This window comes from Callionymus lyra, chromosome 13, assembly GCF_982586985.1.
Source record: "Callionymus lyra chromosome 13, fCalLyr1.hap1.1, whole genome shotgun sequence".
Taxonomy (NCBI): Eukaryota; Metazoa; Chordata; class Actinopteri; order Syngnathiformes; family Callionymidae; genus Callionymus; species Callionymus lyra.
In genome coordinates, this window is record NC_141830.1 from 23,570,162 (window position 1) to 23,586,073 (window position 15,912).

The 15,912-nt window shown below is 42.2% G+C and overlaps 1 protein-coding gene across 2 annotated transcripts in view; it reads left to right on the plus strand.

Moving 5' to 3' along the window:
• The window catches only part of rab10 (RAB10, member RAS oncogene family), a 168,236-nt gene extending 165,349 nt beyond the window's left edge, over window positions 1-2,887 (plus strand). The window contains exon 7 of one of the 2 annotated variants that reach the window (XM_087805681.1): window positions 2,871-2,887. The gene's annotated coding sequence lies outside the window, so the exon portion shown is untranslated. Of the gene's footprint in view, window positions 1-2,864 lie in introns of both variants that reach the window. The other variant, XM_087805680.1, reaches the window with a different exon arrangement.
• The last annotated feature ends 13,025 nt before the right edge of the window (window positions 2,888-15,912 follow it).

The window sequence follows — 15,912 nt, forward strand, 5'->3', positions numbered from 1 at the left end:
CAGGAAACACTACTGTCTACACTGGGAGCAACATTTGTATTTTTATTGAACCATCCCTTTAGACCTTTTCAAACTCAATATAAAATAACGCAGTATAACGATTGAGAACTTCAAGTAACATCAAGTAATGCAACTTGGGACCAAGTCCTGTATAATTTTCTGTAACAATCGTAAATGTACAAATAACTTGTATTTTTTTCCATCTAGGTTCACTTCCAGGTCAGGAGGAGACAACACATGACCCTTCTGTGTGGAGTTTGTATGTTCTCCGATTTCCTCCCACAGTCCAAAAACATACAGAGGTTGATTGAGAACTTGGGGAAATTGTCTGTAGGTATCAGTGTGTTGTCAATGGTTGTGTGTCTTTTGCGTCTTGCAACAGACCGGTGTCCTGTCCAGGGTGTCCCCTGCCTCTCGCCCAATAAAACTGGGATAGGCTCCAGCCCCCCATTAAGGGATGAAATGGCGGAAAATGAATGAATCATATTTGTTTATACAAGTACCATTTTCACTCATTTTCTACTCACTCTCATGTCAATTTAGTGTTGGGATTATTTTCAGAGTAATCTGTTCTTTTTAGAGTTATAGACAAAAATGTATGTAATGTTTATATAACAAGTAAATATCACAAGTGTAGACGTGTCTATCGTCTACACTCGCATTTACCAGGACTGTTCCTGTTTGTGTAGCATGTTAGCCTTTTAGCTTCTGCTACAAACAATCTTAAAATATACACATATTTAATTTTGAACACAACTCTTCTTGTCGAGGCTTCAGTTCAAGAGGGACGTTACGGACGAACATGCCGGAGGTATTTGGATGTTTTCGGCGAAGAAAAGTGAGAATGGTTTGCAACAGTCAAGTGGATAAATATATTTTCGTCTATAACTCTAAAAAGGAACAGATTACTCTCCCAACCCTTCGTCAACATGAGGGTGAGTAGAAAATTAGTGCATTTTGAGTGAACTATCACTTTAGGTAGAACAGTGTTGACCTGTAGGAATAGGCTTCACACAAAATGGTTCCCTTCACAGTGTAACAATGTCACGTAAACATTTTCATGCTAATCAGTATACAGATAAACAACAATAATGCAGTGAGACGTGACAAACCTCCACCCAGGATCTAAACAACCTTCTGGATCAGATGAACAAACATGTCCATGATTCAAAAGATTGTTGACTCGCGGCGAAAAAGCAAATTTCCCGGAGCAGGAATCAAACTGGTTGTGTTCGAGTGCAAGTGTTGTCACTGCTCAGTGTCACCATTTTTACTCTTCAAGTCACTACTGAACAGAACCATGACACTTCTGGTCACCACAGGCACAGGAGAGTTCAATTGTTTGAGTTCATCGTTTTTCGCTGTTTTGACAGTTTTTTAAGGAGCTGTGCACATGAGCAGCAGCGGTTAAGGGCCATACAAGTGAATGAAAATCAACAAACGTATATGTTAGTCTAGTTCTACAATTGTACACATGATAATACATTTAAAATACCTTTACAAACCGATGTAGAAACAACGTTCAACACTCCTTGACAGATGCAACATTGTTATATTGCGACTATTCGACAGCAAACGCAACACAACATAACACAACTGACAACATCTCCACATGTGATGAGCTGAACGAACCTCAAACCAGACCTGCAGGTTTTTTAATTGAAGTCAAACTGCTGATGTTTGACGTGAGGATGATGATGTTTGATCAGTTAACAATATCAACAGACACTGACTCCAGCGATCCGCAGACGTCAGTAAACACGAGACAGTCAAACATTAAGTATTTTCAATCGTTAGTTTTGTTATACAGTAAATTTCACTGCGAGTCACTGTGCTGAGGATAAACGTGTACCAGCTGCGCCCCCTGCTGTCTGGTTTACGATCATGCAGCTCGGTTTTAAACTGAAAAACGTTGAGCTTTGATTAGAAAGATAAAGCAAAGACTAGCTGCAGGTACTTTAAATAAATAAATAAATACATTTTAAAGTTAATATCAATCAAGTAATATTTTTTAAATTTAAAATAACATAGGAAATTAAAATATCCCATTGGAAATAAGTGGAGTTCATATATATATATATATATATATATGGAATAAATATAAATTTATATATTCCATCTATTTCTTATTTTGTCTGTATTACTTTCGTTGTCTTTGTGTTACATGTTTAAAAACAATTTAACACAGTATTGTGAAATATAATGTACAACATCAGACTACACTGCATACTTTCATTAAAGCTGGTATGACACAATATACACAATGCAATACAACACAGCGTCACACTACAAAATCTAAAGCTACTGAATGAAACATAACACAATTTAACAAAAGTCATGGAACACAGAGTTATTAAACATCTACAATACATTATAAAGCAGAACAGTGTCGCACAACAAAAAAACAATACACATAACACAATGCAAAGCAACACAAAGAAGATCAACTTGGTGTGATACAACACGTCCTAGCATAAGACAATGAAGTACATCCTAATGTCTGGTAACTCAACACGACACAATGTTAAGAAGTAAATTACAACATAATGGAATTTAAATCAATGTTACACAACAACTTTTTTTAAATGTGAATATTTGTATTCCACAGCACACTGGAGGACTTTCATGTCATCGTCACCATCATCATCACACACCAGTTCTCCATCTCTCAGTGTGTAATCTCTTCTTTCTAGTCCAAAGTGAACAACTTTGATGTTTTCACACGATTATTATGCATCAAGAATCAGAGACATGAATGTTTAAGAGGCTCGGCTGGAGCGACCTACTGCCAAGAACACACACACACACACACACACACACACACACACACACGCACGCACGCACGCACGCACGCACGCACACACACACACACACACACACACACACAGGAAGAAAATGACAGATGTCCTGACAGTCTGGAGGTCTTCAGGCGTGGTTGTGGTCTCTGAGATTTTCTCCTGCAGGGTTTTGACTCACGATGTATCAGCATACATTTACACACATGTCCAGCCTGCTGCTGCCGCTGCGATGCCTCCTCACACTGTCGCTGAAACGTTAGTCGTCGCTCTGGCAAACGTTAGTTTGGAAGGAAAACACATAACCAGGGTCGTGATTGTAGGTCAACAACGGTTAGATATGAAAGTACTTTTATTTGTATCTAAATGTCGTACATTTGTTAAAAAAACACATAAAAAGATAATAATAATAAAATGTATTACCAGACACATCAGTGAGGATAATAGGATCGGTGAGCTCAGAGTTGTTAACCCAAGGTCAAAGCTTGGTAGATGGTGTGACACGCATTCGTAGAACCAGGATTACATTAGGTAACCTTTAACACTATAAATAATAGACATGTACATTTTGATTCATTGAAAAAGTAGCGATTACAATATGTTTTGTTATAATTGTTCATCTGCCCGAAGTAACATCATAGTACTTGCTGAAGGATTAGCTGTAGAAATAATACCAACTTTAAATTATATATAATTTATAGTACATATTAGTAAACTCAATGATAAAGGGTTCATTTATAAGTACTTGTAGTACTCTGTGTGTCTGGTAGTATTAGTTGACAGTAGTATTAGTTGTAATAACAAGTAGTTTTGATAGCTGAGTTACTTTTAGTGACATTAGTATAATTGAAATATGAGTTCTAGTTGTGATTGTTATAGTTAATAAAATGTGCTGTTAGAAGTTTAAGTATTTCTGATAGTAGAATTAGAGATATTTCTTGACAGAAGAAGAAGATAGAAGAGTACATTAAGAAAGTAATTCTACTTTATTTGTAGGTCAATATAGTTGTGTATAGTAGTGTATATAGTGTTCACTTATTATTAGTATTAGTTATTAATATTACAATACCATATTGGCGATTTTAAATCTACTAGTGAGTCCTGCAGTGATAAAGTATTTGTATGACACGAGGGCAAAAAATGTTTCCTTCAGGTTGTACTAAAACATTAAGATTTAAGCTGCACTTCTAAAGTTCACCACTAGATCGCACTGCAGCACCACAAACCCGGGGAAACAGGCGAGCGCGCAAAAAGACGTTTATCATTGTAAAGATTCGGACACGTAAATTAAGTCACTGAAATTAGAGTTTTTTTTCTCCAGTAAAATATTAAATCCAACTATAATGTTGCCGGGTTTGAGCGGTTTGATGACATCATCAACACAGGCCGTGGAAGTCTCGCGTCTCGCGCACTCAAGATGAGACTCGGGTAAGGTTTGTGTTTTCTGTTGACAATTAGAAGTAGTACTAGTACACATTTATAATATGGTGTATTGTGTATAAGTAGGCGAATAATGAGTACATGAAGTACTACTGTAGCTTCTGCGGTGACGTATTTGCACCTGTGGTAGTTTTGAGTTCTTTCGTTTGTTTGATGGTGTTTTTGTACTTGCTGTAGAAGTAGTTTAGTGTTTATACTGAGGTCTGTGGCAGCAGCTGAAGTTACATTCATAAAATGTGATATTTAATTAATAGTATTGACAATAGTTTCTGAACTTAAAGGGTTAAACAGTAGTTGGATGTAGTGGATTTAAGAATGGTGGCCTTAGCTTGAGACAAGAAGTTTCCAGAGTATTCGTTACTATCATCGAGAGACAGCGCCCTCTAGAGACCAGGACTGTTTAATTCAGTGTGTCGGTGATGCTTGTATGTGAAGGAAACTGATCACAACTTTGTTCAAGTGTCTCTCTTGGTGTTAGTGTAACGCTGCTGGCTGGCTCGCCACTTGTGACGCTTAAGGGCTAGGATCTTTTGTGTAGGTTCGATACAGGAGCCCAGGGGATTGAACAAGAGACAGTCGACATAAGGTTGAAAAAATATATATTTTAAATTAACAGAGGTAAATTTCAGACACAGGTAAATCAAAATACAATTTCCAATGTCATAAACAAAACCAAAACGTTCAAGTCTTTTCTCTTTTTGTCTATGAGTCCAGTTCATAAATGTCCATAATCCAATTAAGGGAGGAAAGAGAGTTCTGTCCCAGGTTCGGGGGAAGAGAAAAAAAAAGTACTCCTACTGCGATGTAGCAGGGGTTGGGCAGCTCGCCATCATTTCACCTCGGTGAAATGAAAAGTCATCAAAGGGAGAGAAACAAAAAACCTGACCTGAAAACATAATTCAGGAAAGAAAACCCAAATTAATTACGCATTAAATACATTAAATAAATACAGCATAATTCAAACATTCATCAACAAAAATAATTTCATTCAATATAAATCAAAGTAAAGTGTACTTTAAATCAAAGGCATGAAGCCAATATCAATGTTCCAGGAATTTGTTACGCAACATTTTTCAATTTCCCAAACAGCTGTCTATTTAAAACAAAAATGGCCGCTTGGGCATTCGTCACTTCGAGTTCAAAAACAACAACCTTAACTCACCGATGAGTAGCGTTAACGGATAAGGTAACGAAAGCCGCTGCAGTACAGTGATCTCGATTTCTGATCAAGTCTTTAAAGTCCGCGGCAACAGCGTGTGGGGGCTGCTACCGGCAACCACAAGAAGTGGAAGTGACGTGGGGGAGGAACTTGGCCCGCTAAAGTAAGAGCCGGACCGGAAGTGGATCGTTTTTATCTATATGTGGGTTACACTTTCCCCCCCTGATCCCATGTACGTCCTCGGACATGGTCTAGGCTGGCACCGGACGGCTGTCTGGCTGGGGACAGTAGGAACCACACAATCTTCATCTTCCTGAAGAGCGAAAGTGAAGGTGGAGCTGAGTCCATGTAGGAGGCTTTGGATGCTTTTCAACAATGGACGGCCGAGCTGTGAATACTGCAGTCTATCTGGAGGTTGTCTCGAGCGAGCTGAATGGCGCAGAACTGGCTCGAGTTCAGGACTCAATGGCTCCGAGGTCAAAGGTAGGTCTGTTTCATGATCACTGGCGGAGGGTTCTGACTGAGGAGGAGAACCCACAGCCAAGGGAACTTTAGCAGGAGAGAAAGATTCAGGGAGTTCAATGCTGATGTCAGGCACTTCAGGTTCCACTGTACCCACAGGCAAGGTTCCCTCTTCTGAGGACTCGGGCTCACCAACTACAGAGCCTCCATCATCCGGATTGACAGAAGCTCGAGGCGGAACAGGGGCCTCAGAAGGTTCAAGGCAAGGAGCAGCCTGTTGGGCAGTGGGCAGGTCAACAAAAGTGGTGAATTTAACAGGGTTGTGCGTGGAGGGAACGTGCACAATAAAACTGTTGTCACTATCAGTATCATCGTCAGCAGGAATGAGAGGAGGCAGGGAAAGAGGATTCCTTTTCTTCTTTCCCAGTAGGTCAGGCTCTAGAACAGGTAGTTACCCACAGGGAAGAAGGAGATCTCTGTGTAATGTTCTTTCTGGCTTGTCTTTGCCTTCTGGGGTTACAGTGTAAACAGGAAGATTGCCAGCTTTCTTTATTACTATGTACATATGGGGCTCCCATCTGTCTGCCAGTTTATGCTTGCCCCTCAGACGTACGTTCCGCACCAAGACCCTGTCTCCAATGCTTAATTCTGACGGGGTTACCCGGCGATCAAAACACAGTTTGTTTCTGTTCATCAACTTATGTGAGTGTTCAATAGCCAGTTTATATCTCTCTTCTAGATCGGATTTTAGCTTTTGGACATACTGGGTATGTGACTCTGGCTTGTCATCATTTAGGGGTAGAACAAAAACTATGTCCACTGGAAGTCTGGGTTGGCGGCCAAAGAGCAGTTCATACGGTGAATATCCAGTACTATCGTTTTTGGTGCAATTGTAAGCGTGTACAAGAGGTTTGACGTAATCTTTCCAGTGTTGTTTTTGTTGCTCTGTGAGTGTACCTAGCATGTTCAGCAAAGTTCGGTTGAACCGCTCAACGGGATTGCCTCTTGGATGGTATGGAGTTGTTCGGATTTTGTGGATACCAGCCAGTTCACAAAGTTCTTTTATAATCTTGGACTGGAAGTCAGCACCTTGATCACTGTGCAGCCTTTCTGGAATGCCATAATGCACAAGGAAGTGGTCCCAGAGGCACTTGGCGACAGTCGTGGCCTTCTGATTCGGAGTTGGCACAGCGATTGCGTACTTCGTAAAGTGGTCGGTCATGACAAGGATATCTTTGGTTCTTCCATCTGGCTCTACAGAGAGGAAATCCATACACACCAGTTCTAATTGACGGGACGTTAGGATGTTTACAAGAGGTGTGTTCAGGCAAGGATTTGCGTCGCACACATCTCTCGCAGGTCCGGATTTTATTGATCACATCCAGCGACATCCGTGGCCAGTAAAAACGGGAACGGACTAGTTCCAAGGTTCTCTCTGTCCCCAAATGACCCATCTGGTTATGCAGCTGGTGAGGCACTTCAGCCCGGAATTCTTCTGGCAGCACTAGCTGGTAGGTGCTCTCACTCCCAATCTGTCTCCTTCTGACGAGAAGGCTGTTACGGAGCTCCAACTTGTTAACTTCTCTCAGTATCAGAGGCAGATCTGGGAGCTGATCCCTCAGCTTTGGCGGCGGCGACTCCCCTCGCTCGAGCTGTGCGATGACGTGCTGGAGTATGGAGTCGGCACGCTGCTTACTGGCGATCTCAGCGGCAGAGAACTGCGGAAGCAAGGGAAGGGAGAACTGATCATCATTCATAAAACTGTCCGGCACACTGCCAACATGAGTGGACATGGACAGCAGTAGAGCATTAGTGGGGTCACCAGCGATTGAACGGCACAGATGCCGGTCGGAGATGGCACGGATCGTCTGTTGGTCGAGAGAGATACTGGCTGGATCTAGATGTTGCTGGGCAAATTTGACGATTCGTTCTTGTTCTTTTCTGGATGATGGGTCATCAGCCAGCTCACCATGGGGCCTGCGAGACAAGCCATCGGCATCTGCATTCTGCTTGCCGGCTCTGTAAACAATCTTAAAATTAAAGCTGGACAAGGCAGACAACCAGCGATAACTGGTGGCATCAAGCTTGGCTGATGTGAGCAGGTAAGTCATTGGGTTGCTGTCTGTAATCACTGTGAATTGGGAACCATACAAATAGTCGTTAAATTTCTCACAGACTGCCCATTTAAGAGCTAAGAACTCCAGCTTGTGGGCAGGATAGTTGGCCTCGCTCCTGGTAAGTCCACAGCTGGCACAGGCTATAACTCGATTCACCCCGTCATGTTCCTGATAAAGGATGGCACCAAGGCTGCTCGAACAAGCGTCGGTGTGCAGGGTGTAGGGCTTCTCAGGGTCAGCAAATGCTAGGACAGGAGCAGAGGTTAGTTTCAAGATGATCATTTGAAAGGCATCTTGACATTCTGGTGACCAACAACCTCCGAATGGCTCTTTTGGGTTAAAATAAGCATCAGGCTTGATTCTGGCCTTCAGCTTCTTCTGAAACGGAGGGTAACCGGCGGTGAGGTCGTGGAGTGGCTTCACGATAGCCGAGTATCCATGCACAAACCTCCGGTAATACCCAGCAAACCCTAGAAAGGACCTTAGTTCTTTGAGGTTCCGAGGGACTGGCCATGAAGTAAGGGTCTTTATTTTGTCTGGGTCAGTTTCAATACCTTCCTGAGAAACTACATTTCCAAGGTATTTCACAGACGTTTGAAAGAATGAGCATTTCTCTACAGACAATTTTAACCCAAACTCCTTCAAGCAATTTAGGACCTTCATCAACCGCTCTTCGTGCTCCTCAAGAGTCGGTGGGAAGACTAGGAGATCGTCGATGAAGACCAAAACCTCTTTTAAGTGTAGTTTCCCCATACACCGCTCCATAAGCCGCTGGAAGGTGCTTGGGGCGTTGGTCACACCCTGTGGCATCCGATTGAACTCGTAAAACCCTAGTGGGCAAACGAACGCAGTCTTTTGTTTATCAGCCTCCTCCATCTCGATCTGGTAATATCCAGACTTTAGGTCAAGAACTGAAAACCATTTGGACCCTGACAGTGCAGAAAGTGTGTCCTCCAACTTCGGTAGCGGGTAAGCGTCCTTAATAGTTTGCAAGTTTAATTTTCTATAGTCTATACATAGACGAATACTTCCATTTTTCTTTTGCACGACCACTATTGGGGATGCGAAAGGCGACTCGGATTCTCGAATGACGCCAGACTCCAACAGTTCCTGCAGGTGTTTTCTCACAGCATCAACATCCTGAGGGTGGATTGGCCGGGGTCTCTGTTTGAATGGACTTGGGTCGGACAGATGGATGTGATGGCGGACTTTGTCCGTTCGGCCAAAATCCAGGTCGTGCTTGGCGAAAACCTCAGGGATGTTGTTGAGCTGTCTTGTAATTCGCCGTTTCCATTCAGGTGATAGTGGAGAATCCCCAAAGTCGTAGTGTGTCGACAGTGGAGTGGTTTCAGGTTGGTCAGTAAGGACGTTTAGCCGTTTTGCATGGACATTTTGGAAGGAACATACTTCTGCAATGATAGCTCGGGCTCGAATGGTGACATCATGGTCGGACTCAATGGTCACTATAACCGGCAAATGGCACGGGCAACGTGCAGGCAGGTCAGCAAGGCAAGACTTCCCGATGAGACCACCAGGCAGTGAGTATGAAACTGGATGTTCAATCATGACAGCCTTCTCCATTTTCAGAAATCGCGTGGCCAGAAATCCCTCGAGGACTATAGTCTGGCCGGCAGAGATGGTGAACGGGTGCTTTAACTGCAGAAAGGCACACTGGTTATCCAAGCTGTTCATATGGCGATGTTGAAGGATACGCACCACGGATTGGTAACTAGGAGCGGAGAGTTGGAGTGGCTGGTCAAGGTGACTGTCAAAGTTTAGTCTGTAGGCAGCATCAAGGGTGTTGGTGCCTATGAAGATCATTTGTTGAGACTGCTTCAAATCAGGAATTATAAGGGCCAGAGTGTCGATGGTAGTCGTGGAACCAAGGAGGTCAGGAGGAAATGTCACGTTCAGTTCGATGTACCCAAGGTAAGGTACAGACTGTCCGTTTGCTCCTTCTATTTCTAAGAAATCATGCAGTGGTTTAATCTGGTGATCAGAAAGGTACTCGTTGTAAAACGAGTGGGGCAGTGTAGTGACTTGGGAGCCAGTATCAAGGAGACAGTTTACGTGGGTTCCCTTAATCTGAATCCGACCGGTGCTCTTGGTTCCGACAAGGCCTCGGGGTAGATGTGGCAGTATGCATGTAGTCTTGGGACATGGTCTGTTGTGGATAGCAGCTCCTGAGAGTCCCTGCACAGAAGCTGGTTCTAGTTTAACTGACCAGTCTGAATGTCCAGTCATGCTGTTTCTGGCGTAGCTGGTTTTTCTTCTGCTCAACCAGAGTTGCATTGGCTGCATTGGTGCAGGAGGACGAAATGTGCCCATCTTCACCACAGTTAAAGCAGAACCATGGCTTGGGCTTTGCTTGGGGCTGAAGTGAAGGGTGGCTGGATTGACGCGGCACAGTTTTGAACTTTGCTGAACTTCGCTGTGTCGTAAGGAAGACAGAAAACTGCTGCTGGAGTTGCGCCATTTGTTTCTTCAGTTCCTTGATTTCATTACTGCCAGAATGTCCACAGGAACAAGTGCTCTGTGACTGGATGTTGGCTTTCTGCTTTGAACACACAGAACCTATGTGTCTTTTCATCAACATCTCCCTAGCTTGTTGCCTGTCTTCTTCCATGCGTAGTAACAGCAGGAGTTCCGAGAATGGTGGCGGGTTACTGCGCCGCTGCTCCATTTGTAACTTGGTTATCACCTCGTTTTCCCAGCATCCACGCAGAAACTGCTTCAGTAGGTGTCTGTCTGTCTCAGCAGCCGTTATCCCTCCTCTCTTCACCACTGTATTGAGCGTGAGCTGAAGCCGCTGGAGATACACCGATGGCCGCTCCCCTGGATTCTGCAAGATGTTCAGGTATTGGGCGTACAACTCTTCACCATCCTGTACCGTGCCGAAAGCTGAATCCAATACACGTAGTAAGACATTAGGCAGAGTAGTTGGGGCCAAACCTTTAATTAGATCTGCGGCGGGGGTCAGCAGGCTCTCCATGATCCTTCTGGTGACCTATAATGTAGATATCCCTGGGTCAGCAAGAAGGAGGTCAATTTGGACTCGCCATGAATCAAAATCAGCTTCACTGGTCGGCTTCGGAATGCGTCCAGAAAAAGAGCGAAGGTGTATGGAAGAAGGTACATTCAGGTTAGTATTTCGGACAACATGCTCTACTACAACCCTCTGTATCTCAGGAGGACTCAGGTCATTGTGCGACAGGGAAACCCTCGGCGCAGACCCAGCTCTCATGGGTTCTGGTTGGGGCATATGCCTACGTCTTGCCCCCTGCTGTTCAATGAGAGACGGACCAGGGGGTGGTCGAGGAGATAGGGGCGCAGGCAGGGACGTCTGGGTCTCAGTCACAGGTGGTTCTGCCTTCAGCAAGTACATTTCTGGTTTCTCGCCGTACTCTCCTTTCTTATGTCCATTTTCATTATCATTTTTATTATCTTCGTCCTCAGTTGCTCCACTTAAATGCTCACGGATTTTATCCATCACTGTTTTTAGCACGTCCTCTAAACGTGTGCCGCTTCGGTCTGCTATCTCTCTAAAATTAGTGAGGTAATCGTTGGGAATATTGCTGCTACTTGCTGTGGCGACATACTCATAAGCGAGAGCAGTAAGGCTATACACATGGTCATCAACAGACGTATAGTCGTATGGGAGTAATCGAGCTAAGGCGCTAAAAGCGCTACCTTCTTCGAACTCAACGATCAGGTTTTTATAAAAAGTGCTTTTCGGGTCGCTAACAGGCAAAACCTTTTTAAGTGAACCATATGTGCGGAGTTTATCAAGGATTTCATCATCGGCACTAGTATTAGTGACACCCATGATCGACACAGAGCGCGATATGTTCACCCCTGATAGCACAACAAAATCCATTTTTGACATGAAAAACAAGTATCAGACAAGCAATTATTCAAGCCACTTGGGCTCCTCCTGGCTAGCTCGCCACTTGTAACGCTGCTGGCTGGCTCGCCATTTGTGACGCTTAAGGGCTATGATCTTTTGTGTAGGTTCGATACAGGAGCCCAGGGGATTGAACAAGAGACAGTCGACATAAGGTTGAAAAAATATATATTTTAAATTAACAGAGGTAAATTTCAGACACAGGTAAATCAAAATACAATTTCCAATGTCATAAACAAAACCAAAACGTTCAAGTCTTTTCTCTTTTTGTCTAAGAGTCCAGTTCATAAATGTCCATAATCCAATTGAGGGAGGAAAGAGAGTTCTGTCCCAGGTTCGGGGGAAGAGAAAAAAAAAGTACTCCAAAAAGTCATCAAAGGGAGAGAAACAAAAAACCTGACCTGAAAACATAATTCAGGAAAGAAAACCCAAATTAATTACGCATTAAATACATTAAATAAATACCCTGGTCTCGAAAAGCGCTATATAAATAAATATTACTTACTTACTTACTTACATAATTCAAACATTCATCAACAAAAATAATTTCATTCAATATAAATCAAAGTAATGTGCACTTTAAATCAAAGGCATGAAGCCAATATCAATGTTCCAGGAATTTGTTACGCAACATTTTTCAATTTCCCAAACAGCTGTCTATTTAAAACAAAAATGGCCGCTTGGGCATTCGTCGCTTCGAGTTCAAAAACAACAACTTTAACTCACCGATGAGTAGCGTGAAGGGATAAGGTAACGAAAGCCGCTGCAGTACAGTGATCTCGATTTCTGATCAAGTCTTTAAAGTCCGCGACAAGGAATTCTTTAAAGTCCGCGTCAAGGAGTTTTTTAAAGTCCGCGGCAACAGTGTGTGGGGGCTGCTACCGGCAACCACAAGAAGTGGAAGTGATGTGGGGGAGGAACTTGGCCCGCTAAAGTAAGAGCCGGACCGGAAGTGGATCGTTTTTATCTATATGTGGGTTACATTAGCAGAACGACTGCAGTATTAGTTTCACCGGTGTAGGTACAGTATCGGTACCTTCTCAACTACGTGATGACGTCACACGCTGCATATGCGAACGTCTCTTAAAAATATTTTTTATGGGTTAAATAAAGGTCAACAGAACGTTTACATTAAAAGACGATCTTCATCAACATAATCACTTTGCATTCTTTCATTTCCTGATCTGACGATACATGTGACTTTGACACCAACGGAAGTGTTCGCGCTACATGTGACAAAGCTGCTGATTGGCTGAAGCTGTTTTACGAAAAACGCACAATACAAACACTTTTCAAATAACAAAAATGTCAGAATAGTCCCCTTTCTATAACTCATTCTACCTGTCTGTAGTTCGGATCATAAACACCTCAGTAATTATTTAGTTTCAAATTTTTTTTTTCCAGATTTAAATCAATTATTTAATCTACATAAACAAGGTATTACGGAACTCGAATGTTTGTATTGCATCGTAAAGTTGTGCGTTATTATAAAACGGCTTCAGCCAATCAGCGGCTTCAACACTTCCGTTGGTGTCAAAGACACATGTATCGTCAGACCAGGAAATGAAAGAATGGAAAGTGATTAGGTTGAAGATCGTCTTTTTGTCAATATAAATGTTTTATGTGTGGTAAAAAGTATCATGTAAACCTTCTGTGGACGTTTCTTTAACCCATAAAAAATATTTTAAAGAGACGTTCGTATATGCCGTGTGTGATGTCATCACATAGGAAGTGGGGGGACCGATATTGTAGGGGGGACCGAAATTGTACCTACACCGCTACGCACTAACCGGAAATGACGCGACAGCTTCTTCTTCTACTACTATTTAACGATGATTTCTACCAGCTGTAGGAACACTATCAACACCTGCTGGCAGCACGTTTGGTTTAGATTAAGAAATATGATAAACTAAATATTTACAAGATATTAACGCCTGTATCAGCATACGTGTCATCCTCCTACTGCCGCTGAAAATGCACCTGTAAGTATATGCACTTATCTATATATATATATATATATATATATATATACAGTATATATATATATATATAGCTAGTGTATATATACAGTATATATATATGTATGTATGTATGAACGTAACTTCCGTTTACAACGTTAACGTCACTAAGATGGCGGATGTTAAGTGTAGAAAGTGTCCATCGATCCATATTCAGTTTTGTGGTCGTTTTAGTGACAAGTTAGTGTGCATGGAGCACTACATTTCACATACTAAGAATTGAGACGTACTTATGCACTAAAAAAACTAAGTTTAAGTACGCGATTTGAGACACAGCTTAGGTCTACTTCTTCTTCCTGCTAAAATGTCTATTACAGAAATCACAACTCATCTTATTCTTTGTCATTTTATTGTTGTGGAGAATCAAGTTATCATGACATGCATGGAACATAATTCGCTGGATGGTTTAGCTAGCTAGTGTTGACCAGTCGTACTGTTATTATGACCACTAGTTGCTCAAAAGCGGCTCCAAAATGGCACCTGACAGTAACTGATTAATGACTTTTGTTTCGTGACTCACAACATGCCGACTTTTGTCGCACACGCCTGTTCATTGTACGACTTCCACCTGAGGCTCCGCTGACAGTCACGCTGCCGTCGTCACGCTAATGCTTCCTGTCTGATGAAGTGTTGGGGTGTCGCGCTGACGTGACCCCCTTTTGAATGAGCGCGATATTAAACGAAAACCCGCGATTGGAGGCTCCGGCAGGCAGCGGCCCCGCCTCCGTTTCATCATCACAGGAAGTGACTTGAATTATCGCAGAGAGCGACAGACGAAAAAACACTTTTGAACCTCTCCTCTGGATGGAGCCGCTTCTCTCAACATCTGAGACCAACTCAGAGTCTTTATCTTGAACTGGAGGGTTTCATCTGTGTGTGTTTGTTTTAGTGTGTGTGTTGTGGTCGGGTCTTCTCGTGTGTGTTCTATGTGTGAACGCAAAACACTCACACACTTTTGTGTGAACAAATGTGAGTCGGTGGTGTGTATTTACATGTACATGACTGTGTGGGAAGTAATGTGTACAACTACACCCAAATTTGTGTCATCACAAACACACAATCACACCTTGAGTTGAGATATCTACAAACAGCATAAACAAATAGTATATGTCTAATTATGTGTTCAGTATTAAAGCTGCGCAGCATCAACTCTAACTTTTCCTCGACAAACACAAACCAAAAAGGGGCGTGGCTTAAAGGTAAATTGCAGTTTGATTGACATATCACTATTAAACATTTGGAACTGGCCACTCAAACTGACTGGACGATTTTCTTGCAGTTTATTATATTCGAGGTAAATGCTTTAGTTTGTGTCAGAGCATTTCATTAAGTATTGTGACTGTGGTGGGAGGTAATAACCATATTGTGATACTGTAGTATCGAGGATATATTTGTAGTATTTTCGAGTACTTGACTCTGGTGTTGCAGAATTTACAGACCACATGACTCTTGACGAAGTCGTAACTGATTTCATTTGTTTTCAAACCAAAATATGTCCAAACATCAGCTTTAAAAGCTGCTTGAGTCACTGTATCCTCTCGTCCTCAGTCATTGCAGGGATTAGGCTGTGGAGGATGTAATGAATGCTGCCATCCAGCAGGCGGTAGTTTAATTGCGCCATAAATATTTGTTAAATGAAAATAATTTTATTTAATACACACCTTATATATAAACCATCAAATAAAGAAAATATGAGTAAAATATTATTTAAAAGCCCCAAAAATAAAATATTGATACACTGCTGTTGAATATTGAAACAGTATTGAAAAAAAAACATAGCTATATGTAAGTATATCGATATTTTCTCACACTCCTACTTTTAACTGTACTGTTTATTTCAGTGTGTAGTTGTTTACCTTTGTGGTGTGTACACATGTATTTGTGCATGAGTAGAAGTGATTTAATGAATGTATGTACTTTGTTTATGTTGTTTGCAGATATACTGTGTGTAAACGACTCAAGGTGTGATCGTGATGACAGACATTTGTGTGTAGTCGTACACTGACGCAGTTATTCC